Source organism: Cuculus canorus, chromosome 20 (assembly GCF_017976375.1).
Source record: "Cuculus canorus isolate bCucCan1 chromosome 20, bCucCan1.pri, whole genome shotgun sequence".
NCBI classification, from domain to species: domain Eukaryota; kingdom Metazoa; phylum Chordata; class Aves; order Cuculiformes; family Cuculidae; genus Cuculus; species Cuculus canorus.
In genome coordinates, this window is record NC_071420.1 from 12,501 (window position 1) to 27,924 (window position 15,424).

The 15,424-nt window shown below is 47.6% G+C and overlaps 2 long non-coding RNA genes across 2 annotated transcripts; both read right to left on the minus strand.

Moving 5' to 3' along the window:
- Nucleotides 1–7,221: 7,221 nt before the first annotated feature.
- Nucleotides 7,222–7,593, minus strand: LOC128854156 (uncharacterized). Its single transcript, XR_008453087.1, has 3 exons — nucleotides 7,526–7,593; nucleotides 7,375–7,437; nucleotides 7,222–7,291 (listed from the first exon to the last, which is right to left on the minus strand). It is a non-coding gene; the product is annotated as an uncharacterized LOC128854156 (long non-coding RNA).
- A 986-nt stretch (nucleotides 7,594–8,579) lies between these two features.
- Nucleotides 8,580–9,254, minus strand: LOC128854194 (uncharacterized). The gene is made up of 4 exons (XR_008453168.1): nucleotides 9,210–9,254; nucleotides 9,085–9,125; nucleotides 8,950–9,003; nucleotides 8,580–8,842 (listed from the first exon to the last, which is right to left on the minus strand). It is a non-coding gene; the product is annotated as an uncharacterized LOC128854194 (long non-coding RNA).
- Between the last annotated feature and the right edge of the window lie 6,170 nt (nucleotides 9,255–15,424).

Consider the following 15,424-nt stretch of genomic DNA (forward strand, 5'->3'; position numbering starts at 1 on the left):
AAGACGCAAGGCAACCTGTTACAGAGTCTAAGGCGCAAGGCAACGCGTTACAGAGTCTAAGGCGCAAGGCAACGCGTTACAGAGTCTAAGATGCAAGGCAACCTGTTACAGAGTCTAAGGCGCAAGGCATCGCGTTACAGAGTCTAAGGCACAAGGCAACGCGTTACAGAGTCTAAGGCACAAGGCAACGCGTTACAGAGTCTAAGGCACAAGGCAACACATTACAGAGTCTAAGGCGCAAGGCAACACGTTACAGAGTCTAAGGCGCAAGGCAACGCGTTACAGAGTCTAAGGCGCAAGGCAACGCGTTACAGAGTCTAAGGCGCAAGGCAACGCGTTACAGAGTCTAAGGCGCAAGGCAACCTGTTACAGAGTCTAAGGCGCAAGGCATCGCGTTACAGAGTCTAAGGCACAAGGCAACGCGTTACAGAGTCTAAGGCGCAAGGCAACGCGTTACAGAGTCTAAGGCGCAAGGCAATACATTACAGAGTCTAAGGCACAAGGCAACGCGTTACAGAGTTTAAGACGCAAGGCAACCTGTTACAGAGTCTAAGGCACAAGGCAACGCGTTACAGAGTCTAAGGCACAAGGCAATACATTACAGAGTCTAAGACGCAAGGCAACACGTTACAGAGTCTAAGGCGCAAGGCAACGCGTTACAGAGTCTAAGGCGCAAGGCAACCTGTTACAGAGTCTAAGGCGCAAGGCAACGCGTTACAGAGTCTAAGGCACAAGGCAACGCGTTACAGAGTCTAAGGCACAAGGCAACGCGTTACAGAGTGTAAGGCGCAAGGCAATACATTACAGAGTTTAAGACGCAAGGCAACCTGTTACAGAGTCTAAGGCGCAAGGCAACGCGTTACAGAGTCTAAGGCGCAAGGCAACGCGTTACAGAGTCTAAGGTGCAAGGCAACGCGTTACAGAGTCTAAGGCGCAAGGCAACACATTACAGAGTCTAAGGCGCAAGGCAACGCGTTACAGAGTCTAAGATGCAAGGCAACACATTACAGAGTCTAAGGCGCAAGGCAACGCGTTACAGAGTCTAAGACGCAAGGCAATACATTACAGAGTCTAAGGCGCAAGGCAACGCGTTACAGAGTCTAAGACGCAAGGCAATACATTACAGAGTCTAAGGCGCAAGGCAACCTGTTACAGAGTTAGGACACAAGGCAACCGCTAACAGAGTCTAAAGGCACAAGGCAACGCGTTACAGAGTCCAAGACGCAAGGCAACACGTTACAGAGTCCAAGACACAACAGTAGTCATATCCAGCACAACATTACAGAGTTAGAGGTGACACAACATTAATTAGAGACAACACTACATCACAGAGATAGATACAATGCAACATTAGAGTTGGATGCCACACAGAGCTAGACGCAATGCAACAGTACAGTCAGACCAACACAGTGCAATATTACAGCGTTAGATGCAATGTTAGACACAACACAATGTTGCAGAGTTAGACACAATGCAACCTTTGGGTTGGATGACACATGACGGAGTTAGACACAACGCAACCTTACAGAGTTAGACGCAACTGTAGAGTTAGACACAATACAACATTAGAGTTGGATGCCACACAACAGTTAGATGCAACCTTACAGAGTGAGATGGAACGGTACAGCCAGACCCGACGCAACATTCTTTAGATGCAATGTTAGTTGGACGCAACACTCCATTACAGACTTAGATACAATGCAACATCAGTGGGATGCCACACAGACACAACGCAGCCTTACAGAGTTAAACACAACAGTACAGTCAGACCCAACACAACATTAGAGTTACATGTGATGCAATATTACAGTCCAATGCAAGACAACATTAGAGTTGGGCACAAAAGTCATAATTAGATGCAACAATAGTTAGATGTGATCCAATATTACATAGTTCAACATGATACAACATTAGTTAGACACAACACATTGCAACATTACTAAGTCAGACACAACATTAGACACAATACATCAGAGTTAGACCCAACACAAAATGACAGAGTTAGATGCCAAAGACTATACAGCAGAGTCAGACAGCTAGAGACTACAAAACACTACACACTAGTTTGCAGAGTGAGATACAACGCAAGAGAGTAAGACACAACTAAACACTATGCAAGACAGTACCATTATTCAATACAACATAACACAATAGAGGTAGCCTCAACACAGACTGATTACAATAGCTAAATTCAAAATTGTACACTCAATACAAATTCCACTCAAAACTGGAATACTATAAAATCACACACGGTACAAGTTAGACTCAATAGAGCTACTGTCCATACAAGTTATACTCAAAACACTTCTGTACAACTGTTACACTGAAAACTAGACACGGAATTTCAACTTCAACATTACTAGCTTTTTTACCAGGTAGGTACCTGGGAACCTCACAGGAAATTACAGTGACTTAAAGTTGCACCAGCACTCTTAACTATACACCTCTGAACAATGTTTGCTTTTAGGAAGTCCTCCGGCCGTCCCGAGGCGCGGCTCCACGGCGACTCCTCTGGCCGTCCCGAGGCGCGGCTCCACGGCGACTCCTCCGGCCGTCCCGAGGCGCGGCTCCACGGCGACTCCTCCGGCCGTCCCGAGGCAGAACTGCCAAGGAGTGAAAAAAAACCCCCAAACCCCCTAGATGTACCTACTTTTCCTGTCCCAGCATTCTCAACACAGTAACTACAGCCTATTCCGCATCTCTCACCCCAGCAGTACACATGATCAAGCCTCCATCATTGAGGCAACATCTTAGCCAGAACTAGTTTCTCAAGCCAGAAAGAGAGAAAGCTATGCAGACCTCACTGGGCCCTCAAAAGTCAGATCTGCTTTCTTTAAAATTATTATTTCATATAATTATACTATCAATTACAACCCCCTTCCTCAAAGACATCAAATTTATAGTTAACTTATTACAGTCTAGTTCTGCTCAACAGTAGCCAGCAGGACTGACTCACCTAACCCTTCAACTGCAACATACCAAACAAACTCCATATCACCATGCACAAAACAAACCTGCCCACCATAACAAATTATTACCACATTCCAGGGGAGCACACCCCAGGAACTGTGTTCCCAGGTGCTTCAAAATTTGGCCCTGCCTCAAAAAAACCCAGTCCCAGCTCGGCCTGCGCCCAAACCTTGGCGATGATCATCGCCTCGCAGACCGGCCGGGACCAGGGAAAAAAAACCCAGCTGGGGGAAAAAAAAAAATCCCCCAGCTGGGGTTTTTTTATTCTAAATTTTTTTTTTTTTTTTTTAAAGGTAAGTACCTGCAAAGCAAAACACTACACAGACAACCTCAGAAGCAACCCCACCACCCCCCAACCACACAGGCCATCCCTGCCACATAAACCGCTCCTCCCTCCCAGCCCATGCATGCCACCACCTGCCAGCCACAACAAGCCATCACCCCTAGGCTGCACGGCTCCCTAGGAACTGTGTTCCCAGGCGCCTCAAAATTTGGCCCTGCCTCAAAAAAACCCAGTCCCAGCTCGGCCTGCGCCCAAACCTTGGCGATGATCATCGCCTCGCAGACCGGCCGGGACCAGGGAAAAAAAAACCCAGCTGGGGGAAAAAAAAAAATCCCCCAGCTGGGGTTTTTTTATTCTATTTTTTTTTTTTTTTTAAAAGTTAAGTACCTGCAAAGCAAAACACTACACAGACAACCTCAGAAGCAACCCCACCACCCCCCAACCACACAGGCCATCCCTGCCACATAAACCGCTCCTTCCTCCCAGCCCACGCGTGCCACCACCTGCCAGCCACAACAAGCCATCACCCCTAGGCTGCACGGCTCCCTAGGAACTGTGTTCCCAGGCGCCTCAAAATTTGGCCCTGCCTCGAAAAAAACCCAGTCCCAGCTCGGCCTGCACCCAAACCTTGGCGATGATCATCGCCTCGCAGACCGGCCGGGACCAGGGAAAAAAAACCCAGCTGGGGGAAAAAAAAAATCCCCCAGCTGGGGTTTTTTTATTCTATTTTTTTTTTTTTTTTAAAAGTTAAGTACCTGCAAAGCAAAACACTACACAGACAACCTCAGAAGCAACCCCACCACCCCCCAACCACACAGGCCATCCCTGCCACATAAACCGCTCCTTCCTCCCAGCCCATGCGTGCCACCACCTGCCAGCCACAACAAGCCATCACCCCTAGGCTGCACAGCTCCCTAGGAACTGTGTTCCCAGGCGCCTCAAAATTTGGCCCTGCCTCAAAAAAACCCAGTCCCAGCTCGGCCTGCACCCAAACCTTGGCGATGATCATCGCCTCGTAGACTGGCCAGGACCTGGGGAAAAAAAAAAATTCTGTGTTCAATTTCTTTGTGCTAACTGCCTGCATAGCAATACATTCTACTCCACATACAACCTCAAAGAGCACAATAATAAGTGACTCCCACCTCTACAGCCGCAGACACTCATCCACCTACACACACGCTCACATTCCCCCCTAGACGCATTCAGACACATCAAATGCTTGCACAGATGCAAAGTGCTTCCTTTTAGGCACCAAGGGCATTCTTGCTTCAAGTCTTCGCTTCCACCTGGGGCTGGCTTGCATGCATGCATCAAGGCTGTGCTTCAAGTCCTTGCTGGCACCTTGAGCTTGCATCAAGTTCTTCCATCACTAGCTTGCTTGCATAAAGACATCAAGGTCTTGCCTGCAGAAGTGAAATAATTGCTTGCATCCATGCTTGCATCCATGCTGGCAGGCATCAAGGCCATTCCTGCTTGCATGCATGCACTAAGGCCAGGCTTGCATCAAGTCCTTGCTTGCACGAACTTCTTCCATCACATCCTTGCCCACAGGTGAGCACTGATTACTTGTTTGCATATATACAATTCATACGTCACAAGGCAGGAGCCAAGTCCTCACTGCTTCAGGGGTATGCACCAAGGACTAGCTGGCAGGCATCAAGTGCACGCACCAAGAACTAGCTGGCAGGCAGGCAGGCATCAGGTGCATGCACCAAAGTCCTCGCTGTCAGGCGGGCAGGCAGGCGTCAAGGGCGTGCACCAAAGTCCTCGCTGTCAGGCGGGCAGGCAGGCAGGCATCAAGGGCGTGCACCAAAGTCCTCGCTGTCAGGCGGGCAGGCAGGCAGGCATCAAGGGCGTGCACCAAAGTCCTCGCTGTCAGGCGGGCAGGCAGGCATCAAGGGCTGTCTGGCATCCAGTCTTGGCAGCAAGTGGTTGCTTGTCTGCACACACCAAGGGCTAGCTGACATCAAGTGCACCCACTGAAGGCTGGGTGGCTGCCTTGTTTACATGCCCACATCAACTTCTGGCTGGCAAGAGCTGGCATTGAGTGATTACATGGCTTCACTAAGCCCTCGCATCAAGTCCTTGCTTTAAGTGTACGCACCAAGGGTTGGCTTGCTTGCACCAAGTCCTTGTTTCAAGTGCACGCACCAAGGCCTAGCTTGCACACAAATGCTGGGTTCCTTGCACCGAGGGCTGGCTTGCCTGGACGTATCAAGGGCTCACATGCTCCAACTGCTGGCTTGCTTGCATGCATTTGATGCTTGCGTTCTCCTTGCCTAGCAATCACCATTTGGCACACAGGTTGCCCTCCTGCATCTGAAAAACAATATTGAATAAGTCACCTCAATACTCAGCAGTAGCTTAACAATTACAGACATCTTGTTTCCATTTGAGAATAATAACCCTCTTTCACACTACAAGCAGGCAGAAAAAGAAACCAAAAAACCCAACCGAACCCAAATGTTAAGTTCCACACATACCATAAATAACACCCTTGATTATGAACTGCTTTGCTACCACTCCAATGGCTTATCCCACACAGTCTTGTTCATCCCCCTGCAGCTGCAGAGCCAGGCAGAAACTACTTTCCTCAGCTGTTGCATCTATGGCTACTTGATGGGCAGCATACTGTATGTATACTAGGCTACAAGTACAGAGCATATCAGCACATTAACCACAGAACCTTACCGATATACTTCTGTTGACACTTATTACTTCCTTGCCTCGGGCAGAGCAGCTCCAACCAGACAAATACATGCAACGACACTGCACGTGAAACCAATGACACACCAGAGACAAAAGAAAACTCTAAGGAGAATGACCCCCAGACCAGAGATGCCCCAGGGCAAGAATACGTAGGGGCTGCGAGGAAGTCTCAGCGGCAGCCCCAGAAAAGTGGAAGACCGTAGTCCCTTAGTAAGGGATATGGCCAGAAGTGGGAGGATGCAAGTGCAAGAAGTGGTGCTTAAAGACCTTAGAACGTAGAGGATGCACAGAAGAAGTCCCAGAAGAGGGGACAGATGCAAGGAAGTGCAAGCAAGCACTCGATCAGAGAAGTTGACGTGGCCTGCGATGCCGCTGCAATAGACAACTGACCAGAAACTTCCAGAAAGCAAGACCCATGCATGCTGTAAGACAGCAATGCGAGACAAGCGGTGCCCAATTGGCATGGGAACAATGAGTACAGGCACTTGAGACCCTAGAGATGATGCCCAAGCATTCCTTGAGCACAAAGAGGACATCGAGGCCTGTGAGAGACCTAAGGCACAGCACATGGACTACGTAAACGACAACAACACAGACAGACTAGAACCACTTTGCCTGGCACACAATCACTTTAGACTGAGAAGGAGACCCCCTCTGCCTTTACCGGCCCAAAGGGAACTCTTCCTGCACAGTTCTCTCTTCTATGCTACCTCTCAAACCGCTCCCTGCTATTACAAGTCACCTCCCCTCTTCCCAGCACAACCCCAGCCCTAGTCCCTCCACCTAGCTTTCAGAGGTCCGAGAGCCTGAGCCATGCTTGGCAGAAGCAGCTCAAGTCACATCTACTACCTGATATGATCCTGCAGTCAACACATTTCTCTTTATCTGCAAGAAGACAGAACGGAAAACAGTGCCAGCAAGCCAGCATTGTGCTACACAGCACCCCATTTGTGAGAAATCGACAGGCACGGGCTCCATCCCCCCATTACCCACCTCACCTCAAATGGTCTTCCCGTTCCAAAGGCAGCCCGCGTGGCACCTACAAAATCAAATAGAAATGCTCAGCTGAGTTGCTCTGTAAAATTTAGCCCTGCAATACCTGTTTAGACAGCAACCTCCTCACCTCTCAGGCCATTTGCCTGCATGAAGATTCACCCCTCTGAGGCTGTATGTAGCACCTGCAGAAGACAAAACAAGACATGCTCAGATACTACCCTAAAGCATAGGCTGCCCGCAGTCATTATTCCTCATGTCCTGCTCTCTTATCTTGACCGCTTGCCCACTCAGGTGGCGCTATCTTCTCTTGTCCCATCGAGGCTCTCGCACCACCTGTAATAGGCAAAGAGCAAAGGAGGCTTATAACTCCACAGACTATAAGACATGAACAATAACTGTTTCTTCACATAACTCACCGTTGTTCTTCTTGCCCAAGACAGCTCCCGTGCCGGTATGCTGTTTTGCTCATTGCTCTGCATCTTCAAAGAGAAAAAATAAAACCAAAATACAATTACTAGTCATGTAGACACCAGTTGCATCTAACTGCCAACACTGCAGCCAACCCACCTTGCTACAGGAATCTAACCCCAACTCCATCGTCACCCCTTGGTGCTAGAGCTCGTGCCTCTGCACCTGAAAAAACCGCAATATTAAATAAGTCAGCAATAGCCAAACAATTCCAGACACAATGTTTACATTTAGGAATACCATCTCTATTTCACACTACAGCCAGGCAGGAAAAAACAGGATAAAATGAAATATTAAATATTAAACACATACCAAATTTATTGGCCTTAGACTGTAAACTGTTCTACAAACACTGCAGGGGCATATCCGAAACAGCTTTAGTCATCCCCTCTGTGGCTGCATAGCTGAGCAGAAGTGCTTCTCACCTGATACATCTGTGGCTACTTGCTCTGTAATGGACCATATGGCCTTGGCCTTCCAAGTCCAAGCGTGTATCTATATTAAATATAGATTCTTACTGCTATTCTCCCACCAACTACTGCTTCTATGGCTCAAGCAGAGCAGTTCCAGCCAGACACAGACACATGCAGACAAACTCTGCACAAAAGACCAATGACGTGATGCAGAAACAAAAGAAGACTCAGCAATAATGACTCGCACACAAGAGTCTGCATTGGCTGAGATGATGTAGGGAGCTGCAAGATAGAATCTACAGCAGCCCTTGAAGAGTGGAATACTGAGGCCATGTAAAGACATATGGCTGCAACTGGAAGGATGCAAGTGCAAGAAGCCCTGCTTAAAGGCCTAAAAACGGAGGATGCGTGGAAGAAGTCCCAAAACAGGGCTTTAGGAAAATGGATGAATAATTATTGAGGATGCTGACATGTCCTGCAATGACTATGCAATAGACAACTGACCAGAAATTTCCAAAACGCAAGACCGATCCAAGCTTTAAGATGGTGATGCAAGAAAAGCAGTGCCCGATTGGCACCTTACCAAGAACAGGCATTCAAGACCCTAGAGATGATGCCTGAGGCACGTGGCACGTGCCTTAAGCACAAAGATGACATCAAGACCTGTGGAAGACTTTATACATGGCAGACAGACTACATAGACTAAACAACAACAGATACAGGCTGTAACTACCCTGCCTGGCACACGCTAGCTCTGCGCTGAGGATTGAACCCCTCCCTATACCTGCACAAAAGGTTACTCTTCCAGCACAGCCCTCTACCATGTGCTAAATCCCTTCTCTGCCATTCTCAACATTCTGCCTTCTTCCCAACGCCAAAACACAACCCCCTCAACTTAACTTTCAGAGGGCCAAAGGCCTGAAGCCATCCCTGGCAGAAAAAGCTCAAAACGAGTCAGCTAACTGGGACGATCCTGCATTGCCAGGTTCCTCTTGATTATCATCTGCAAGAAAACCAAACAGAAAAACAGTGCCCATACTCAGCATCGCACTGCACAGTGCTAACACTTGTACTACACCCACTGCTAAATGGCCAAGACATTCTGCTCACCTGTTCCGTCCCAATTCAAACATCCAATGCTGCAGCCATCATCACCTGGGGCACCTAAGATAGCCAGACACAAAGATTACTGTTGTGCTTCTGAGAAATCAGTCCCATGCTCCTTCTCCCTACTACACAGCTCACCTCAACTGCTCTTCCCATCGCAAAGGCAGCCCGCACAGCGCCTGCAAAATCAAAGAGAAATGCTCAATGGAGTTGCTGCGTACTACATTGCTCTTAGACACCAATTTGGACAACCACCTCCTCACCGCTCAAACCATTTCTCAGCATGAAGCTCCACCCCTCCGAGGCTGCATGTAGCACCTGCAAAAGAAGAGAGGTACTTGGGATACTAACGCAAAGCAGAAGCTGCCCCCAGCAATACCCATCTCCTGCTATGTTACCTTGACCGCTCTCCTGCCCAGCATCCATCATCTCAGGCTGCCATGTTGAGGCTTGCTCTCCACCTGTAATACACAAACAACAAGGGATGCTTTTAAGATCAAACTGAAAACGCAGATCAGCTATTTATATTGCCACTGGCCACATCTTCCCACCTACACCACAGCCGACTCGCCTCCCTATGGCGCTCCACCCACAAGTCCATCAGCGGCATTTGGCACACAGGTCGTCCCTCTGCATCTGAAAAACAATATCAAAGAAGTCACTCGGATGCTCAGTGACGCCTTAACGGTTCCAGACCTCTCGCTTCCATTTAGCGGTACCATCTCTACCGCACACTACAGCCAGGCACAACAAATCCACAACCAAACCCAAACATTAAGTTCCACTCCCTTTGAATTTAAACTGCTCCGGTACTGCTCCACTGGATTCTCCCACACACTTTTGTTCATCCCCTCTGTGGCTGTGGAGCCAAGCAGAAACTACTCTCCTCATCACCTGCTGCACCTAGGGCTACTTCTTCTGCAAAGTATGGTATGCCCCCAGACTGCAAGGTGTATGCCTATCAGCATATTAACCGCAGAATCTTGCCCTTCTACCTCTGCTCACTCTTATCACCTCCATGCATCGGGCAGAGCAGCTCCAGCCAGATACAAAACACACAAAGAACAACACCACACACAAGACAGATTTCGTGAACCAGGGACAAAAGAACTCACTGTAGGAAGAATGATTCCTGGACCAGACATACCATCAGGCAAGACGCTGTATGGGGCTACAACGAAGAGTCTATGGGGGCCCTGGAAAAGTGAAGGACCGTGGCTCATTACAAAGAGATACAGTCGCAACTGGGAGGATGAACAAGCAAGAAGCCCCGTTTAAAGACCTAAAGATGCAGAGGATGCATGGAACGAGTCCCAGAACATGGATCCAAGAAAATGGATGACTAACAAACAGATGCCGATGTAGACTGCAAGGCTGCAGCAAAAGAGTCATCTGATCCCAAACTTCCAAAACACAAGACCAATCCATGCTTTAGGATTGCGATGCAAGAAGAGCAGTGCCCGATCGAGACTGCATTGATGAGTACATGCATTCAGGACCCTAGGCACGGTGCCCAAGGCATGTCCGGCATGCCTTGAGTGCAAAGAGGACATCAAGACCTGCAGAAAAATGAAGACGTGGCGCACAGACTACAGAAACAAGATAACAGGAAGCCCTGCTGAAAGACCTAGAGGTGCAGAGGATGCACCGAACAAGTCCCAGAACAGGGATCCAAGAAAATGGATGACTAACGAACATGGATGCCAACACAGGCTGCAAGGCCGCAGCGCAAGAGACATCTGATCCCAAACTTCCAAAACACAAGACCGATCCATGCTTTAGGAATGCGATGCAAGAAGAGCAGTGCCCGATCGACACTGCATTGATGAGTACAAGCATTCGGGACCCTAGACACGGTGCCCAAGGCATGTCCGGCATGCCTTGAGTGCAAAGAGGACATCAAGACCTGCAGAAAACTTAAGACGTGGCGCACAGACTACAGAAACTAGATGACAACAGATGTGGGCTGGAACTGCCCTGCCCATGCTAGTTTTGGGCTGAGAAGTAGGCTCCTCTGCCTTTCCCTGCCCAAATAGGACTCTTCCTGCATGGTCCTCTCCCCTACGTTACTTTTAAAACCCCTCCCTGCCATCCCAAACATTCTCCCCTCTTCCCAGTTCCACCTGAGCCCTGGCCCCTCAACTTTGCTTTCAGAAGGCCAGGGGTCATCCTCAGCAAAAAAAGAAAAAACTCCAACAGCATCAGCTATGTGGGATGATCCTACAGTCACCAGGTTCCTCTTTGCCATCTGCAAGAAAATGAAATGGAAGACAAACAGTGCCAACAGTCAGTATTGCACTGGTCAACGTCAGTGTCTTGCACGACAACTTGCTCTGCCTAACTGCCACGTTGCTCGCTCACTTGCTATGCGCCATTTCTAGTGTCAGATGCTGTGGCCATTATTACCTGGGACAACTAACTCCCAGAGAATTACTGTTATGCTTGTTGGAAGTCCGTCTCATGCTCCTTCTCCATACTACTCAGCTCATCTCAAATGCTCTTCCAATTCCCAGGGTGGCCCACACAGCACCTGCAAAACCAAGGGTAAATACTTAACCAAGTTGCCAAATACTATTTTCTTTGAGATATATCTAACTTCCTCCTCACCATCAGCCCCACAATGATGAGAATAAGCCTGACTACCTCACCAGTGCCACAGAATTCCATGTGGTCTGCTTACCTCTCCTCTCCACCGCTCCCATCATAGGAACATAGTAGTGGTGATACCCAGGACAAAAGATGAGCCACAGGGATCCAGATGTTAGCAGATTAGCCAACTTTAGTCTCAGGAATGAGGGAAAAAAAATATGCAAAAATATTCTAATTGAAAACCAGTAAAAGATGATAGATACAGAAGACAAAAAAACACAGGACACTCACCATGCAGCAATGGAGACTGGAATTACAGAGACCGTCAGTCAATGGAAAAACTCACAATGGTTGGATTGGACTACTCAAAGACCTAAATTGGAAACTCAATGACCGTAAAAACCACAACTGATAACAAGGATGAGGTAACAACTACTGCAAATGATACTAGAGCAAACCTCACTGGTAAGTTAAGGAAAAATCCAAGACTCTGCTAATAAGGGAGGCTTGCATGCCCACAGACTAGATGAAGAGTTGTTCTGCTGCTAACTGTCACAAGCCAAGATAACATCCATCCTCTTCCTTGAGAAATGCAAGGGAAAGTAGGGACAGAATCCTGCATTGCAGAAAAGCACAGACTCCATACCTTTAAGTAGTGAGGTCTCTGACATTCAGATGGATAGAGACAGGATGCATCCAAAGAAGTCAGTGGGGGAATACGGGAAGTAGAAGGCACAAGGGAAGAGATCTCGGAGCCCTAGAGATTACGTTTTGAGTGTAGTTGATGCTTCTCAAGATCAAACTCATCTGATGTTCAAACCAGACGATTGCTGCACAAAGGTCAAGAGGATCCATACCTTGTGTCTCAACTTCATCATATCACCCATGAGCTGCAGAGAGGGCAAACATGGATGGCCCTCACATTTGACTGCTAAACTAAACCGAGAAAGATTAATGAACCCATCTTGCTTCCCCTAACCATCCCCCAAACCATTAAAGTCCTTCTCCCTCCTGAATGGTCAGAGAAGGAACCCTGCTCCTTCCTAAGAGTACCTGTGCTATTTTTTTAGCCCCCTAACCCTTCTACGTTGCTGCTCCTTAAGATCGGTGCTTCTAAACCCTTCCCTGTGTTCTGCTGGCCACTTCTATCTTCTGCCAGCCCACGGATTCAAACTCCCACTCTAGGCTTGCAAACTAAATTCTAGATTATTACAACCTACAAGGTGCCTTTTACAAACTGCAAAAGCTCTAGAGCCAAAGCATCATCCCACATGGAATGAAGGACAGCAACAAGTTGTCCTATAACCAGAAATTCTAGGCAAAGGCAAAGCCCACAGAATGAAATAAAAATAAAGCAAACTATTGAAACATCTTGCCCCCTCCAACATCCAATAAAAACTACAGACCTTAAAAGAAAAGCACTCACCTCTGTAAACAAAACAAATGTACTTACAGCTGTGTATGTTGCTTAGCCTAGGCTGGTCCCAAACTCTTACCTCAAACAGCAGCTTCTGCTTCTCTAAAAAAGAAACAAAACAAACCCCAAGAAATCAACCAACCAACCAACCAAAAACCTTACCAAAAAAGCTTAACCTACCCCAAAGCTGCAATGAATTGAAAGATTAGCAGAGCACTGATCTTAAGGAAGACCAGAAGCTGAATGACTCCCTAGTGGAAGGCCTGTGGCTTATATACCCCTGGGGCCTCCATACCCACCACCTGGGAATAGGGTGTGGCAAACCCCTCAAAGGCATAAATAGAGCCTGGGGAGCAGCTGTGTTTTATTAACTTTGCCTTACATTCACAGCAAGGAAAGCACTGAATGCAAAAAAGGAACTTTACTGGAAATAAGAGTATTTGCTCTTTTACTTGCTCTTTCACATTCCCCCCCTCCAGCTCTTTTTTTTTATTTTTCTCTTCTGTTTTCTCTCCCTTTTCTTTTCAGTTTTCTGTCTCTGTCCTGTGGCCATAGTTCTTTTTTCCTTTTCCATCTTTGTCCCAATCTATAGCCTTCTCTTTTTCCCCACAATTTCATGGGCCTTATCCCTGGAGTACTTTCTTTTTCTGTGCCTGCAAGTGCCTTCCTTTCTCTCTTTCCATCCTTCTCTTTTTCTCCCTATCCCTTTGTATTCCTCACTATTGTTAATCTAGTTTTTCCTTTCATTCTGTGTCTTGACAGTCCCTTTTCCTGCTCCTCTTTCCATTTCTGATCTTTTTTGCTAATCACTGTGCTTTTTTATAATCCTTTGTCTGCAGGGCTCCTAATTTCTCTTACTTGTTGTAAATATAGTAGTTTCACAGCCTTTCTTCTTATGTCTGGAGTCTGCTTTTATTTTTAGCTTGCCTATGACAGCTTTACTGTACTTGTCAGCCTGGACACTTTAGCCTGATGATTACACAGAAGACATGGCTATATGAAATGGCAAGACTGGTGGGAAAAGGACAAGAAGTTCAATAACAAACAACTGAAAACGCCCTTTAGAGTTTGCTGCTTCTTCAACTGCTGAGAAGTAGGACAGTCTCTGTGACTTTGTTACTGTATGAGAGGACGACTAGGGCTGCAGTAGCACGTTTCGATCACCTAGTGGCAGCAGAGAGCCCCATTAGTAGCTTCGGACTGCAGAACCACTTTTCTGTCACCCGGTGGCAGCAGAGAGCCGGGTATGACCACTCGGGCTGTAGTACCTCGTGTTGGTCACGCGGTAGCAGCAGAGAGCCCAGCTTGACTATTCTCTCTGCAGTACCGCGATTCGGTCACCTCGGGGCAGCAGAGAACCGGACTAATCGACTCGGGCATGACACGCAGGATCAAACTTCACAACTCAGGAGAGTTATAAAGCAGGTATGTTTTATTGCCAGTTAGGGTGCAAGGGGGAATTTCTCCTCCTAACTTAAATACTGTATTTGACCTTTTAGTCACCTGATGCCAGCAGCGAGCCGGGTTAATCGACTTGGGCTGCAGAACCACTTTTCGGTCATCTGGTGGCAGCAGAGAGCCAGGTTAATAGTCTCGGGCTGCAGTAGTGCGTTTCGGTCACCCCGTGGCAGCAGAGAGCTGGGTTAATCGATTCGGGCTCTGAATTGCTAAATAGTAGTAAGAAGTGCTCTGTAATTTATAAAACCTGGAGCATTTTTAAAAGAAAATAAAAGCTATAAATTAAGGGTTTGTAGCATACGGTTCCCGCTTACAGTTCTTCAGCCCTCCTGGACTCCCTGGGCTCCAAAACTGAACAAAGTATTCGAGGTGCAGCCTCACCAGTGCTGAGTAGAGGGGCATAATCACTTCCCTGGCCCTGCTGGCCAAGCAGTTTCTGATAGAGGCTAGGAAGCCATTGGCCTTCTTGGGCACACTTGGGCTTATAGTCAGTTTTGGGTCTCTCACTACAAGAGAGGCATTGAGAGGCTGGAGTGTGTCTAGAGAAGGGTAGTGAAGCTGGTGAAGGGGCTGGAGAACCAGCCTTATGAGAGCTGGCCAGGGGAACTTGGTTAGCCTAGAGAAACAAGGCTGAGGGGAGACCTCATCGTGCTCTGCAGCTCCCTGAAAGGAGGTTGTAGCAAGGCACACGTTGGTCTCTTCTCCAAAGTACCTAATGATAGGACAGGAGGAAATGGCCTCAAGTTGCACCAGGGGAGTTTCACATTAGATATGAGGAAAAATTCTTTTGTGGCAAGGGTTATCAGGCATCAGAAGAGGCTGCTCAGGGAAAATGAGGTGCCGAGGGATGCAGTTTAGTGGTGGAGAGGTACAGTTGAACTCGGCGATCTCAAAGGTTTTTCCAACCAAATGATTCTATGATATGAATGCAATTATGTTATATTCATTATGTCATTAAAGATGAGGAAAAAAAAAAGTAATGAATTTTGAAGCTTCCAAGTCAGTTGGTTAAGA